A 16,860-nucleotide genomic window follows, 5' to 3' on the forward strand; every position below is an offset into this window, starting at 1 on the left:
ACGAGTACCGTCCGGTAAAACACACAAAATGACCACAAACGCACCTAAATCCTTGCGAAATATGCTCCTTGTTGATTCTGTCTCGTGTGAGCGGTTATAAAATCCAGTTTTGCTGTTAAGCTGACAAGAGAAAACGTGCGACGTTTACTAGTGTGTGCACACGCGCCGGGAAAGGAAGTGACGTCACGGAAAAACCACATAGCACAGATGCGCGACAGCGGCCACCTTTGGCGAAACCCAGAAATACAGTTTTATTTTGAGAACAGGATTTTGAATATTTGAACTGAAGTTCTAACATGCATCGTTTTTAGGAGTACATTAAGTGTTATTGCACGACTTTTAACGAGCACTATGGTTATGACGCACTACTTTTTCAATTTAATCTTAGGCCAACTTCTATGCAATTTCGTTGTCACAGCATATCCCATGTTGTAACGATGACAAAAAAGGCATATTCTATTCTATTCTATGCAGTGCGGTGTAAATATATTTGCCTATGCATCCTGACAGTATTTCTCCTTATTTCTTTTTCAAGTCTTTTTTTATGCGTAATTGAACAAAATGCATACATACTTCCATACAAAAATGGCACTGTAACCTTACTTAACATTAAAACAAATTGTACAAGGGAACAAATACAGAGAAAAATTATGAAACATGCCAGGGGGAGTAAATATGATTTACAAATGGTTAGGAACTAAACATATTAAATGCATTGATTAACAAATTGTTCTAAGTAGTTATCTGACTCCATTAACCAAACATAACCTTCTTTCACCCAAGAATGCATGCTCGTTTCTTTTCGGGAAAATATGGGCAAGAGACTGACATTTCCACACGGGGGCAGATTTATTTTCTTAAAGTATTTACCTAAGTGAATTCCATCGAAGTATTGTCGAATTAGTCTTCGTCGAGCCTCCTTCTCACGATCTTCTCCCCCATCTCTCTCCTTCCGTCTCCCGTCTTTTCACAAGTCGGGGCGTCGGCCACCCCCCCATGGGCGGGCCAGGAACTCCCCACGTCGCCACCTCGTCTGACCGGTGACGGTCAAAATGTGCCTGAATACTCAAGTAACCGCGGGATTGAGACACATTTTAAGTGGCATATTTGTATTAATGAGACACAGGCTTTGGAATTTTTATTTCGAACATTTTAGAAAAAAAATCAGTGAAATAAAATGTGCTGAAGAATTTATTTTGTTTGGATGGCCGGTATGGCGATTTTGTTTGCAGTCTTCTGATATATGGTGTGGCTCTCTCCCCCCCAAAAAAATTTACTTTGATTTATGGCTTTTTGCGTCAAAAGGGTTCCCGCCCCTGCCCCTGGGAAAACAGTTGGGATCTTCCAGGGAATATTCCAGATAGAAGTCAGTGAACATTTCTTGGATTCTCATTTTCCGAGATTCACTCGTTTGGCCTGTTGGAATTCAACTATCAAAATGTACCGGTTACCAAATTGTTTGAATTAGTTATCTTACTCCATTAACCAAATACGACCTACATTCCTCCAACAATTATGCGCGCTCGTTTCTTGAGAAATATGACCATGAAGGCCGACATTTCCACACGGGGGCGGATTTTATTATTTCAAACAGCAGAACTAAGTGTATACAGGAGACCGCTGAAGTCATGTAGGAGTGTGCAGGAAGCCTCTTTCCGTTATTGGCTTTCTCTTATTGGCTCACGTCTCCTCGCATTATGGCGTGCCGGCTCCTCCCATGGGCGTGCCAATCAGTTGTTTGCGCGCCTTGAGGTATGGCTCTTCCACGACAGCGCCTGTCGCTCTGCGTCAGCAAATCCATGAGTCCCGTTATCGAAATTCCTAGACAAAATATGATGCATTTCGAACAGCCTGCTCTGACCTGTTTTTGTACACTGAACCAAAGCAGTCAGTGAATATCTTCATTGCATTAAACTGAATATGTGTAACTTGTAGTCAATCGTATAAAATCCTTTATAGTCAAATGTATAAAATCCTTTAGGCCCGACCTCACCTAAACCTTAGCTCTGGCGCCCCCAAGTGAATGAAGTTTGAGACCCCTGGTCGACACTATCCTGTCCAAACGCAAATATTATTATTGAAATAATCATGGTAGTGTAGCATTTATTCTCAACAGTATTATAGAGAGCCTCCTAATGGTACAAAAATCCAAATTTGAATGATTGGCAAAAATACATAAACTATCTTCCCAATGATGTGGTGAAATTTGCATTACTTTTACATAGCAGAATCTGAGTAGTCACACCCCCACGTTTGTCTGGGATCTTGCTGCTACGCTGTGTTCATTTGCTTTTCCATGACTTAGACAATACAGTGCCATTTAATGGACAAATATGACACACCACAGGAAATTCTAGCTCTTCTAACCAACCCATGCCTATATAACACGTTTGTCCTGGAGTGCTGCATCTCATATTGTAAATAATGTCCTGGACATTGTAATCACAAGACAATGCTAATTCTCTTCAGAGATTTGGGTAATATATTCAAATAGGCGATCACTGAAATGAATACATTTTTATTTCTTTTACAAACTACAGAACATTTACAGGGAAATCAGTCCAATGGTTTTTGCAGTATTTTTTCTTTCAGCCGTTGGTTCTCTGGAACAAGATGTATAAAATACACCGATGCGTTTTTCTTCACTTTTGAAATGGATCGCAAAGACGGACGTACCTTCTTTCAGTCTCTGGATTTCTGCGATTTGATGTTGAAGCTGTTGTTCCATTGATGCGCATTTAGTGCAAGCTGCAAAAAAAGGGATTGATATAAATTTCCTGAAGATTATCCACTTGAAATATTCCCAGTCTTTAGTGTTTAAAGGCACAGTGTGTCTCCAACTTCCATCCAGTTAAAAAAAAAAAAAAAAAGTTGAACACTAGACAAAATATGTGAACCGTCATACCCATGTTCATTTTCAGGAAAACAATTATAGGTCAAAAAATTTCTGGCGCCATGCATGTCCGGTATCCCCCCCGCGCATCAATGGCCCTTGCTTCTACAAGACAACACAGTGCCATCTAGTGGTCGAATATTACACATTGGGGCTTTAAATATGACCTTACTGACTTAGATGTGACACATTAATGTACTTATTACACATTTATTTTCATTCACTACATTTGTCTTTTCAGTACTGAAGTTACATACTATTTTATACACCAACTGGAAGGGTTTAGACAAGACACGTGAAGTGTCTTCGGAGTCAGATTTCAGGCTAATACATGTTAAAACCTTACAGTACCAACACACAACTGCCTTTAGAAGTCAGAACCAAGCACTCGTCTGACTTACCTGAGCCTTTTTCCACTTGACGGAGATTCACTTGTGGCTTGAGGCCTCCAAGCTTGGCCACGCCATTATCTGCGGCACCTGAAGGTAACATGGAACATAATACAAACTTGTGAGATGGAAATGGGTCCCTTATAGTTTGATCCATTCAAAAACACTGTTTAAAGGGCTCATCAATTTGATGCAAGGCCAAATTCAAGCACTTTTAAAGGAGTTTCAAAGCCAATTTGGCCACTTCTCCGGTACCATTCTAAAAGAATAATACATTACTATATAGTTATGAAGAATAAAAGATCAATTGTCATTATCATTACTATTATTAATCACACCGGAACTAAAAATGTACTTAAGGTTGGTGGTGATAGCCAAGGAAGCCGATTCTTCTTGAAATTAAAGGAGCTGTACAGAATTTAGAACTTTGTTGCTCTATGCTGCCATCTCCTGGCTTGCGTCATCATTGAAGGCCCAGTCACCTCATGATGCGTTTGCATTTCTTAGACGCGCTCAAATAAACTGGTGTCACGGAAGTCAGAATGTCAGATTTGTTAAACAACATGGCAACCTATTCGCGCATTTACAAGCACTTCACCCAAATTCAAGCACTGTAACCCTAGAAAACACAACATTCAATTTCAAGCATTTAAGGATTTCAAGCAGCTGTACGAACATATTAGGTTCCAAGACAGGGGGCTCAGGGGAGAGCTGGTGAGTGACTGCAAGCTCTTCCCGCCGGTTTGTTTTTTCCTTTACATTCGCTCGTGTAGCATGAAAGTGGTGAAAGTAAGAATTGGCCTGCTCCTCGTCCAAACACCAACCACCCCCAAAATGTTTTTTTTTCGAGCGATTCAAAGAAAAGCACGCACATCATGAATGAGGGTGCAATCGTGACTTCAAGCCAGTAGATGGTGGCGGAGAGTAAGAAATTCTGCCTAACTCCTCTAAGCGACGCACCATTTTTAAGAGAAGCCTAGTCGGGGAGCAAAGTAGGGAAAATTTCTTTTTTCACCTGTGTCACACGGAAGGATACGGTCAACAATATTGAGATTCGAAGTCACATTCATTTGCGACAAGTAGTCTCAAAAGCCTATACACACTACAGCAGGGTTGTCAAAGTCATTTGAACTCGGGGGCCACACGATAGAACAAACATTCTGTCGGGGGCCGGACGAGGAGATTCAAGAGAAAGAAAAAGAGAGACAAAGAAATAAGAGAAAGAGGGAGGGAAAAGGAGAGAGGGCAGGAAAAAGAAAGAGAGAGAGAGATAAAAAGTCGTGAAAGGGGGAAAAGAAAGGGAGAGGAAGAAATCCAAAGAGAAATAGAAAGACAGAAGGAGAGAAAAGAAGGGTAGGAATGGAGAAAGAGAAAACAGAGAAAAGGAAAAAAAGGAAGTTAGAGCAGAATAAGGTTAAAAGACACAAAGAGAAAGAGACAAAGAGCAACAAAGGAAGAGAAAAAGAGAGACACAGAGAGTGAAAGAGACAGAGCGTGGGAGAAAAGGGGTGAAGTCAAATTGTCAAGTCAAGTCAAGTCAATTTATATAGCCCTTAATCACAAAAATGTCTCAAAGGACTGCACAGGATTACAGTTACAAAATGACACAATGACCTGATCTTAAACCAGCATGCGGGCAAGGAACAACTCAAAAACCTCAGTGTGAGGAGAAAAGAGAAACCTTGAGAAAGGACCTCACATGTGGTAATCCCCCTTCCAGGATTGACCAGGGTGAATTACAATTAGCATTACTGTACACATAATAGTAAACATAAGGTAAGATAATGAAAATGTCCGGAAAGTGCATGACATCAACGACGCCCCCAGCCTGCAAACCAGTCCAGAAAGTCTATGACGGCCACGACGCTGCCTCCCGTCTCTGCCAGCCGGTAAATGCAGGGGTTGACATGCTGCAGGTCAGACGCCGGTCCGCTGACCCATCCCAAATCATCCTTCTCCTTCGTATCAGCCAGGCAGGCGTCGGAAAGAGACAGGACAAAACAGAATATGAGGTGGGCATCAATCATAAGCTCATAAAAAGAGAGATTGAGAGAAATACAAGTAGAGTGTCTTTGTTCGAGGCACCTGGCTTTGGCAACATCAAGTTGCCATTTTTCAACCTGCAACCTGCAGCTTGTTTTTCTCTTGCGCTTCTCTGAGTGTTGTCTCGCGGGCTGGATTCAATCCCATAGCGGGCCTAATCTGGCCCGCGGGCCGCCTGTGCACCACAGACTATCAACTGCAACCATCCCCTGATCTAAAACCTACACGATGGCAAGGAAAAACTCAAAAACCTCAGCTTGAGGAAATGAAGAAACCTCGAGAAGGGGCCGCACATGAGCTAATCCCATTTCCAAGTTTGAGAAAAATGACAACGTCATATTGATGTCCTATTTCCCATTTTTACCAGTCTTGCTCTTCTTTGCTTCCAACTTTGCATCCCTGCTCAAGTCACGCTTCCTTGACTGGGGAATGTGGACTGAAGCAGTGGCCGCTAAGGAGAAAAAAATGAAAGAGGACATCCATAAAACCAAGTTTAATCTTGAGTCATTACCTTTATTACCTGCAACGGAAGCCCGACCTGATCTCGGTCCACCGAACGGGGGCTTCTCCACCCCCGTCTTCGGCCTGGTGGCTGGTGTCGCGGAAAACGGGGAAATGACACCGGCGCAACAAAGCATCAATCGCAAGAATTCAACGTCTTACCCGATGTTGTCGGATGCAGACTAGCTGCACTGGACAATGCTGTCGTCTAAAAAGACCCAAAAAACAGAAACGAAAAGACGAAAAGTCATTGTTGATCCCCAAAACGGCCGCACCGTTTACACCGTTTAAATTTGCTAGCAGTGAACGAGATTTTAGCTCGTATCGCATTTTACGGGCTATAAGGCGTAACTATAAAACCCCAAATTTCCCGGAAATTTAAAACGGTGCCTTATATACGCACACTGACAAATACAGTGGCTAAAATTGGAAACGCATCGCTACAATGAAACGTACTGCGTACGGTAACCGTTTTACCTTTGGGAAACATAGTTTAGGAGTGTCCTATAGTGGTTAATTGTCGCTAAAAGGGAAACAAAAGAAGCACAACCACTTAGACCAGTGTTTTTCAACCAGTGTGCCGCTGGAATTTGCCCAATTTTATCTTTACAAAAAAATCCGGCCATTATTCAGTATTTTTGCCATCTTCAGACAAGGAACTGCAATAGGTTAAAGTAGGCTTAACCGCATTTGCTCAAAGTGTGTATTTCTAATCAGTTGATGCTCCTATTGGCATTCTCTTAGACTTCCAGTCTTTGTTTAAAGGTGTCAGTGCTTTTCCATGGGGTTGGTCGTTTGTCTTTGTCTCAACATACCAGTACTTTTCCGTGTCTTGCATTTTCAATAAAACACAGAGGCAGACGGGGGGAGGGGGGCTAGAGTGAGTGAGTGTGGACGAGTCAGTTGCTTGTCTTCTCTGCTATTCTCCCCGCTGCAGCTGGTTAAAAACATAACAAGTCCTTGCCTAATTTTTTTTCGACCGTTAGCCAATTTATAGCTCTCCCACACGTCAGTGGTCTGCTTCTTAGACCGCAAAAATAGTCATCCAGATCAGTAGGTGGCAGTAGATTTTTATATACCAATTGACCGCTCATGAGGTAGCACACTCCATTTAAAAACTTAATTTGTTAAACAAAGCGGTTGAAGATAGCGCTGTAAAAAATTAAAACAAAGCACATCATTCTTTTTTTATTTTAAGTAGTATTTTCTTCTTTTTATATACTAATGTTGTGGAATGTGGATAACAACTCATGATCAGTATGTAGGCATCTGGTGGAGGTCGTGGGATGACGTTGTTGCAAGAGGTCACAAGCTGATTGAGGGAGCCGGGGCGGACGACCTTCACGAGATATCTTAACTTTGAGATCACTGAAAAGCCAATGTTGAACATCTAGAACTTTGAATGTGTCCCGAATGCAATAAAGCGCGTTCCCTTTTTGCCACATCTCCTCTCTGCGTATTTTTTGGATCGACGCCCAACGACGATCGCTCCAAAACTAATGATCTGCATATGAGGTAGTACAGTGAAATATTTGACATCGCTTCATTTTCAAACATTGTGTGAGAGTAGCAAACATATTGCAATGACTTGAATGTACTCTTGTTTTAATTGTTAGCACATCTTAGCTTAGAATGGATCTGTATAGTTAAGCAAGCTGACGGGACTTCTTGATACTTTTTAGGTTTATGACGACTTTATAAGGGTCACGGTTGAGACTTCTCAAGGTTTCTTCATTCCTCATGTTGAGGTTTTGAGAGTTTCCTCGCCTGCGTGTCGGTTTCAGTACAGGGGATGGTGTCATTGAGGCCCGTGCGGTCCTTTGAGACATTTCCGGATGAAGGGCGTCACAAAAAAATGGGAATTGACTCGAAAAACGTGACAAAAGAAATATTGGGAGGGTGCATCTTGTAGTCCAATGCGAATTATAGTGTGGAAATTACGGTACATTGTTTGTAGCCTTAACGGATCGTTACCAACAGCTTTGTCCGAAATTGCAATATTTTTGTCATCACGGAGCCTTGGCTTCCCCGACGCCACAGTCCAACCAGCAGGACGCACGCTTCACCGGCACGACCGAGACGGAGACTCCGGTAAAAACGGGTGGGGGACTATGCGCTGCAATAACAGCCGAATCATTGATACACACTGCTCACTCGATATAGAGTTTCTGGCAGTATCGTGTAGATCCTTCTATCTACCGAGAGATCTAACTGTGGTCATTGTGGTTGCCGTTTACGTTCCACCGGATGCTAACGTTAGCATAGCGCTAAATCCCCAGCCCGCTGCTATCAATAAACAGCAGCTCGCACACCCCGACGGAGCTTTTATCATCGCCGGCGACTTTAATCGGGCATGCTTAAGGACTGTACTTCCCAAATTCATTCAATACGTGGACTGAGCAACCGGGGGAAAAAACACTGGACCGTGCGTACAGTAAGATCAAACATCTAGTTGGATCCAGACATCTCTGTCTGTCCCTCACCCCCTCATACACCCCCCTCCGGAGGAAAACAAAGCATGCAACAAGGACAGTACAAACGTTTTCTTTGTTCTCTTTATCCTCACTGTAAAACGTGGACCTGGAGTGCCACGTCCAATTTCGTTGTCACAATATATTCAACCCATGTTGTAACAATGACAATAAAGTTAGATTCTATTCTATTCTAATCACGACCACCGATTTCAGCAATTTCCAGACGTCAACTTTTCCACTTCCACCCGTGCCGGCGAGAAACTCAAATTTTCATTACCTGTGCAAGTGTCTTCCGTTGCGTGGAGCTGGAACCCGAAGACGGTTTCTCGCTGCGCCTGGGAAGCGACGTCAAATGCGACCGTTTCAAGAAAGGCAAGAGCGATTTTGCGGGCGCTTGAGACGGAAGCGTTTTTGAAGGGCAGACGTCCGATGTCGCGACAGCCGTCACCCGGGCTTCTGGTTCGGAACAGAGGTTTGGCTGTTCCTCAGGTCCCGGCAATTTGCCGTCTGTCCTGGCACAGAAATCCACCGTTTTGCAGCGGGGCAGGGGTGTGGAAGCGATAAAAGGTCTTTGCTCCACGGTGGGGTCAAAGATAAACGTTTCAGCCGGGTCGTAGGTCCTCGATAGCCAAGGAGGACTCGCCTCGAAGGTGTTGTGCCGACTCCCGGACAAACCGGTCTCCGATAGAGTGACGGCGATGTTTGGCGCCGGTTCGGCGTCAAAAGTGTTGCAGTGACGGGAGACCAGGCTCGATTCTGCCGACCGGACGTCTGTGGTGCGATTGGCTTTAGACTCTGGATCTTGTTCCGGAAGTCCACTCAACAAGGAGACACTTTTATCATCGGAGATGGGCTTCTCTTCTGGTTTTGGAGGGACGCTCTCTAGAGATTCAGGTAAAACGGGCTCCGAATTCGGGTTCTCGGACTCCGCAATGCGTTCGGGACGACACTGAACGGTGCCTTTTGTGTCCCAGGTGTCAAGTGCCAGCAGATCAGAATTCGTTATGTCCATCGTGAAGTTCATTAGGTTCTGCGATGAACAATCTAAAGAGTCATCGGTAAAGTCCGGTATGGTCTCCGTCTGCAATGAGAAAGGAGAAAAATATGCATTCAAGTTGGAACATTGGTCAATGTTCCCTGTCATTTTCCCCGAGTCTGAGCGTTGACACAAAGTCGGTGAGCAACGCTTGAAACAATAGTGAGCAACAGCAATCCCAAGTGTGGCAAATAAATCATGATCAAACATGTCCAAAGCTTGACATCGTGTTACATTTTGCTGAGTTTTCGGCAATGCAAAATTATTTTTCACTTTTGAATGAATTGACTACAAACGTCATTTGTTTTTACAATTATTTCTCAAGATTTCCATTTCTTTTATTCCTGGTATCTTTTGTCGCATAATATTAACATTTTGGGGTTCTTATTGAGTCGGTTGCACGATACACAACAGTATTTAATTACTTTTATTAGTGGAAGTACAATGTTGGCAACAAGATTAACTTGATATCATTGGAAATTATTTGAATGCAACACAAACTTTTTCCTCTATTTCCCTGTTTTTTCTTTTTTTTAAATTCCTTTTTAAAATAAATCTCATTGTGTTTATTTTTTCCGAGCTGTTACTTTTTTCTTGCTTTTTTGTTCTCTATTACCTTTTTTCCCTTTATTTGCTTCTGGCTTTTTTTCCTGCTCTTTTTTTCCTCCTCATTTTGTTTCTTTTTTTCTCAGCTTTTCACTACTTTTTCATTTTGGTATTTTTTTCCATTTTGTTCTATTTCCCCCCTTCCTTTAAGTCATTTTGTGCAGAATTTTACATCCTATTTGCTCGTGTAGGGAATAAAGAAGCAAAAACAACCCGAAGAGCCGTTTGGGACCCGAAAGAGCCGGTCCTTTTTAGTGAGCCAAGCCGAAGAAGCCGGCTCTCAAAAAACTCTACTGACGTTACTCAACTTCAACCTTGACTTCAAAATACTGTATTTGAAATGAAATGATCTGCATTTCTATTGCGCTTTTCAAGTCAATGACTTCCTAAAGCGCTTTACAATGTGTTCCACATTTCCCAATAGCGGCCTTGCAGCCATGTAAGGCGCTAACCTGCTTATTGGAGGTATTAGGGGTTCAGTGTCTTACCCAAGGACACCTCGACATGTAACACGGACGAGCCGGGATTCGAACTGGGATCCCTTGATCCCAAGACGAGCGCTCTACCTCCTGAGCTACTGCCGCCCAGCGTCAGGGGAACCCGTGTATTTTGACCTTCGTGCACTGTCACTTTGACTGAATTGGCTTCTTAATGAGCAATTTGGAACCCTGATTTTTGTGAGCTGGCTAGATTTTCTTGTGCGCGGAAAAGCTCTGGGTAGTGCGCAATTGCGCACACACGCAGAGGAACATTGGCTGGGGTTTGCATTTACCTCAATCGCACGGAAGGATGGACTGATGGGCAGATCGAGAAGTGTGATCTCCGGGAAAAGTTTCTCGTCCATCCTCCTCCTCACTTGTGGCGGAACAATGCTGCAGGAAACGTTTCATACAAAATGACGAGTTGGAATTCAAAATCTGTTCAAATGATATGAGCTACTTTCAAGTTAACCAGCGTTTTGTTTCAGGGCACACTACATTGTCCTTAGACTTTGTATAGAGCAGTGTTTTTTGACACGAGGCAGACTTATTTTCATGAAAAAAAAAATTGGAGGCACACCGTCCGTTTCAGTTGTTTTCAAGTTTAACTATATTTTATGCGTTTTTCTCACGATGAGGTTTTTAAGGTTTTCCTTTCCCTTTAAGGATTTTATATTTGATTTATTTGACTATAAGGGATTTTTTTACAATCAAATACAAATTACATTTAAATACAAATACAGGGGGATTACCAGATGTGTGGTCCCTTCTCAAGGTTTCTTCATTTTCCTCATGTTGAGGTTTTTGAGTTTTTCCTTGCCCTCATGTTGGTTCCAGATCCGGGAATGGTGTCATCATAGTCTGAAATAATAGTCTGTGCAATAACCTGTGCAGCCCTTTGAGACTCTTTGTGATTAAGGGCGTCACAAATAAAAATGACTTGACAAAAGATATTAATTGGCTGAGCTGTGGGGCGAGGTCATTGTAGCCTAGACAAGAATGATGTTTACAGAAAAACAGCAAGAACGGGGACAAGGGCTGACGCCTGTGACGCGGGAAAGGAGACATTGTTGGGCTGATAAGCTTTCTTGTTGTGAGTTTTTTAGACGTGGCGGCGCCTTTTGGCGAGGAGGTGGTGAAGCTGGCACCTGACCCGCCCCATGGGGGAGGAGCCAATGCCCCAGCGTGTGGAAAAGACGGAAGACAGAAGAAGAGAGACGAGAGATCGTGAGAGGGAGGCTCACCGAAGACTAATTCGACAATAATTCGGCTAATTTGATGGAATTCATTTAAATACTTTAAAAAAATAAATCTGCCTCCATGTGAAAATGTCGGCTATTCCTGTTCATTTTTCCATAAAGAAACGGGCATGCATTGTTAGGAGAATGAAGTTTGTGTTTGGTTAATGGAGTCAGATAACGAATTTGAACAGTTTGGTAAACACTAAATTTTTAATAGTTTAATTCCTAACAATAGTCATTACTGAGAAAATTAGTTCACAAAGGTAGGTTGCTCCAAACATGCACAAAATTCTAGCAGCCAGGCCTGTTCATTTGGGGTACCCTGAGGCGTGTTCAGGAGAGTGATCAGACATGTAGTCTCTTGATAATCGCTTGCCGCGCACTGCTGAACGTTTTGTAATCGCTCGCTGTGATTGCCTTACTGATCCAAAATGGCCGACGACAGTACAATGGATTTCGTTCTACAGCTTGCTTTGAGCGAGTTGGCTGATATGAGCGACAGTTCGCATATTGACACAGTTAAGGTTATCCTAAACGCAGTGGAAGGGTCATACCTGTCTTGCATTGTTCACAAACATTACCAGGCAATGTAAGACGATATATTACATCGCCAACAGCACTCGTCAGGGTGAGATCCTCCATCTTCTGCACTGTCGACGCCATGTTGGAAATCAAAGTAAGCGGTCTTTCTCCCGTGATTACCCGGGCACGCGAGCGCTCAATAATCACTGGCCGTTCAGAAGCTAGCGATAGCTCGCGATAGCAATCGCTCACTCTCCTGAACACGCCTCTGGTAGTAGATACTGATCACTCTGCCCCCTAGTGGACAATCTGTGAATTGCATCCTGTTACAAATGTGAATTCCATGTCGTTGGAGCATTTTTTTCAACTTTTGAATTATCCTGTAGGCCCGATTAAACCTCCTTGTGGGCCGTATGTTCGACACCCCTATTTTAGACGAAACAAAGTGTGTCCGGTTCCGAAACCCAGAACTTGACATTTAACGGCAAACATTTCCTTTTGAAGTGTTCGTTCGATTTACGACCTAAATCAAGATCCAATAAAATCATCAACAATGACACCAATTATTTTATAGGATGGCAAATAAATAAAAAATACAAATGACTTTATGGAGGACAAACGCTTACCAAAAACACCGCTTGATTTCAAAATACTGAAACACTCTTTCAAACAATTATAAAAGTGTACGTCTTCTTTGTGTATTTTTAAACACGGAAGCTGCCTACAGCGTCGCTATTTGCCTCAGCGGAGAAATGAGTGTACTGCAAATATCATATACAACGCTTGGGCCAATACAATGACTGAACCATCAAATGCAAACGTGTTGACATTAAAGGGACAGTTCCTCCGAATGGTACAAAATAATTAATTCTCTGGCACCATGCTACTACGGGGTACTCATTTGACAATGGTTTCGTTCGCATTTTACAATACAGTGCCATCTAGTGGTCAAATAGGACAATGTACCTTTAACAAGTGGGTGGCTTAGCTCAATTCAGTCCTGAGCTACGGCAGCCCAAGAGTGCCACAATTCAATTCAAATTCAAACGAAATTTCCATTCAAAAAAGGTGTCATTTTTAAATAGCCTTTATAATATTTTAAATGATTTTTAGTTTTTACTTTTAGGAGCCGTTTACTTTTTTATAATCATGTCATTTGAAAAAAAAAACATTGAAATAAAAACGGACTTTGCACAGTTGCATCAAATCAATTTAGATCATCCTAAAAAGTATACTGCGCTCAAATTTAAAAAACATGTAGAATTTATTGATGATATCTTCGTTTTAACAACTGAATTATGGCTTCCATATTGCGCTCTGACTGAATATCTAAATTTTAAAACAAAGATGTTTTGATTTAAAATTAAGAATCATAGTACCGTATTTTCCAGACAATTGTGTGTACCTTGTTAGGAAATAAACTATTAAAATGTATCGTTTACCAAATTGTTCAAATTAGTTATCGGACTCCATTAACCAAACATAGCCTTCATTCACCTAACAATGCATGCTCGTTTCTTTTTGTGAAAAATCGGACAAGCGACCAGCATTTGTTGAGGACCTGGGAAAAAAATGATGGCGCCCAACTGGCCCCGCCCATGTGGCGCCAGCTGGTGTAACAGAGTTGAAATTTGATTGTTTTGAATGTTTTTTTGAATTCTCACAAAATCTGTGTTTTTGTTGTATTACTGTTAATATTCCGGTACCTCATTCAGTTGTTAAGTCATGGGCGTCTGCGACTGTTTTTTTTCGTTTGGCACTTTATGGGCTTCAGCGCTTGCCGTAGCTTAAGTGATTTTTGTAAGCGCTGAAGGTAAGCTGTGCCCAATATCAGTTGGATAAAAAAAATGCATATTTTGCTGGACATTTGAGCTGCTTTCGAAATTATTTTTGTATATGAAGATATATAAGTTGTTCTAAATGATGTGTATTAAAAAAGCACTAAATAAGAAGTTAATACAGCTTGAAATGAAAATGCAACATGTTTTGTTGCAAACACGCCACGAGGTGCGGCCTGTTGAGTGATGACCCGTTCTTTTGTATCTTCAATGTTTTAGATAATTGCAGTCGAGAACAGAGACCCCTGACTTTTGTATTGTTTTATTTACTGAATGCAGGTACGTGGGAAAGTTATGTTCATTGTTATTATCGAAGTTTCATTATTAATGTGCTCGCATGTTGTCTGCTTGCCGTTGCTGAAGTGATTTTTGTAAGCGTTGAAGATAATTGCAGTCGAGAACAGAGACCCCTGACTTTTGTATTGTTTTATTTACTGAATGCAGGCAATAAACCAGAGATTGTGAAACCTTGGGTCGTGCATGAACGATGGTCGCTACACTAGCATGTTGACAGATTGGCTCCCTGTCAGTATTTAAACTCTGTCCCGTCAGTCCCCTTTTGTCGGTCTGTCTGCGAATCTCTGTTTTACACGGCAAGCCCTATTATCGCCTGTTTCATTGCTTTTGTTTTACTCATCCCATCTTTGATGGAAGAATATTTTTGGAGGGAAAACATTCAAGGAGAAGTGTAAGTAATACTCGTTAATCAACCCATTTTGAAAGGTTTTATGATCGTTTCGCCCGTTAGGCTATTTGTAGTGGGAACCGATATCAATCCATCAATTATCTACACCGCTTATCTTCAGTAGGGTCACGGGGGTACGGGAGCCCATCCAAGCTATCTTCAGGCAGTGGGCAGGGACAAGCGACCGGCATTTCCACACAGGGGCAGATTTATTTTCTTCAATAATTTGACTTGAGTGAACTCCATCGAATTAGCCAAATTAGTGTCCCTCTCGTTCTCCCTCGATCTTCTCTGATCTTCCCACGTCTTTTCACAAGCTGGCGTGCTGGCTCCTCCCATGGGCGTGCCGACTCCTCCCATGGGTGCGCCAGGTGCCAGCTTCACCACCTCCTCGTCGAAGGGCGTCGTGATGTTTGTCCTTTTGCGTCTGGCCTTCTCCCGTCAGCACTCACAGGAATTCTGTTATCAATATAAGTCTGATGCATTCCAGACAACCTAACGTTCTAATGTACCTTGAAGAAAAGCAGTCGGTGAATCTCTACTGCATCAAATTGAGTACATGCACTTACTTTAAAGGATATTATAAAATATATTACATCGTCAAATGTATAAAATCCTTCAACCCGAAACCTCCAAATCTACCTGATATTCAAATGTGTGCCTTAAAAGGACAGTGTGTAATATTTAGTGCCTCCTAATTGTACAAAACATCAATCATAGGTCTAAAAACAGTTCTTTTTTTATATAGTGGAATCCCTAAAAGTCGCTGCCATGTTTGTCTGGCATCTTGCTGCCTCGCTGTGCTCATTTGGGAGCGTTTTTCATTCGCGTTAGACAAAACAGTGCCATCAAGTGGTCAAATGTTACTCACCGTGCTTGTTTTGGTGGCATGGGATTTGGTTCCTGCGAGTTGACTCTTGATGACAGAAAAGACAAAAATCTGTTGCTTTCGTAAAGTTTATTAGAAAATGTCCACAAAATCATCGATTCATACTTCACACAATCCATCATATTCTATGCGGATATTCACCCCAAATAAATCTACATCTCAGTTTTTGTTGGGTCTCCTCAATTTGGTCTTCAGCTCAGACATAAATGGATTTGAAAATCTAAAAAAAAAAAAAAAAAAAACACAAAATGGAACAATTAAATGTTTTCCTTTGAAAGTTACACTCGATAAAAAAACATTTTTAAAGAGCCATGAGGCTCTTGAACATTTGTTTTTTTATTAGTCGACTAAATGTGCGTTCGGGGCGGCGTTATCTCAGGATTTAGAGCGCTCGTCTTGGGATCAAGAAGTCGCAGGTTTGATTACCGGATTATCAAAGTGTCTTTGGGCAAGACACTGAATCCCTAATACCCCCAATAAGCAGGTAGGCGCCTTGCATAGCTGACTCCCTATTGGTGTGTAAGTGTGAAGCACATTGTAAAGTGCTTTAAATAAATAAAATAAATAGTCTGCATTTCTATAGCACTTTTCGAGTCAATGAAGACCTCCCAAAGCGCTTTACAATGTGCTTCACACTTACCCATTCACACACAGACACCAACAGGGAGTCAAGTGCTATTAAAATTTAAAGATGGCGAAAAAGTCAAAAGAACATACATCAATTTCATATTTTTAGCATTGAATTTGATTCAATTTAATGCAAAAACATAACAGATGACATCAAAACCAGATACATTTTTATCTTATTAATTCATGTTTATGATGTGAATATTACATTGACCCCCAGAAAATTAAAGAACATGAAAAAATGTATATCATTAATGCAGCATCTATTAATGCAAAAAAATAACATGAAAACATTAAATTATTTTGGTCATGATTTTTTGGGGATCAAATCTGTAGAATAGAATATACCTTTATTGTCATCGTTACAAAATGGGTTAACATATTGTGACAACGAAATTGGGCATGACACTCCAGTATCACACATTCACAGTGAGGTAAAAAACCCAAGAAGATAAAGGAACAGAGAAGATAAGGTTATGAAACAAGGAGGATAAGATGATAGTTATAATTTATCCAAATTTACACAAGAAATGTCAGCATGTATGTACAGGAATAACATACTGAATACAGTGTTGCATATGCAGATAATGTAGTTTTAAAAATGTAGTGAGGTACATGACATTATGTAAAGTTCCAA

Source organism: Urocampus carinirostris, chromosome 19, assembly GCF_059441175.1.
Source record: "Urocampus carinirostris isolate Australia breed hairy pipefish chromosome 19, RoL_Ucar_1.0, whole genome shotgun sequence".
Classification (NCBI taxonomy): domain Eukaryota; kingdom Metazoa; phylum Chordata; class Actinopteri; order Syngnathiformes; family Syngnathidae; genus Urocampus; species Urocampus carinirostris.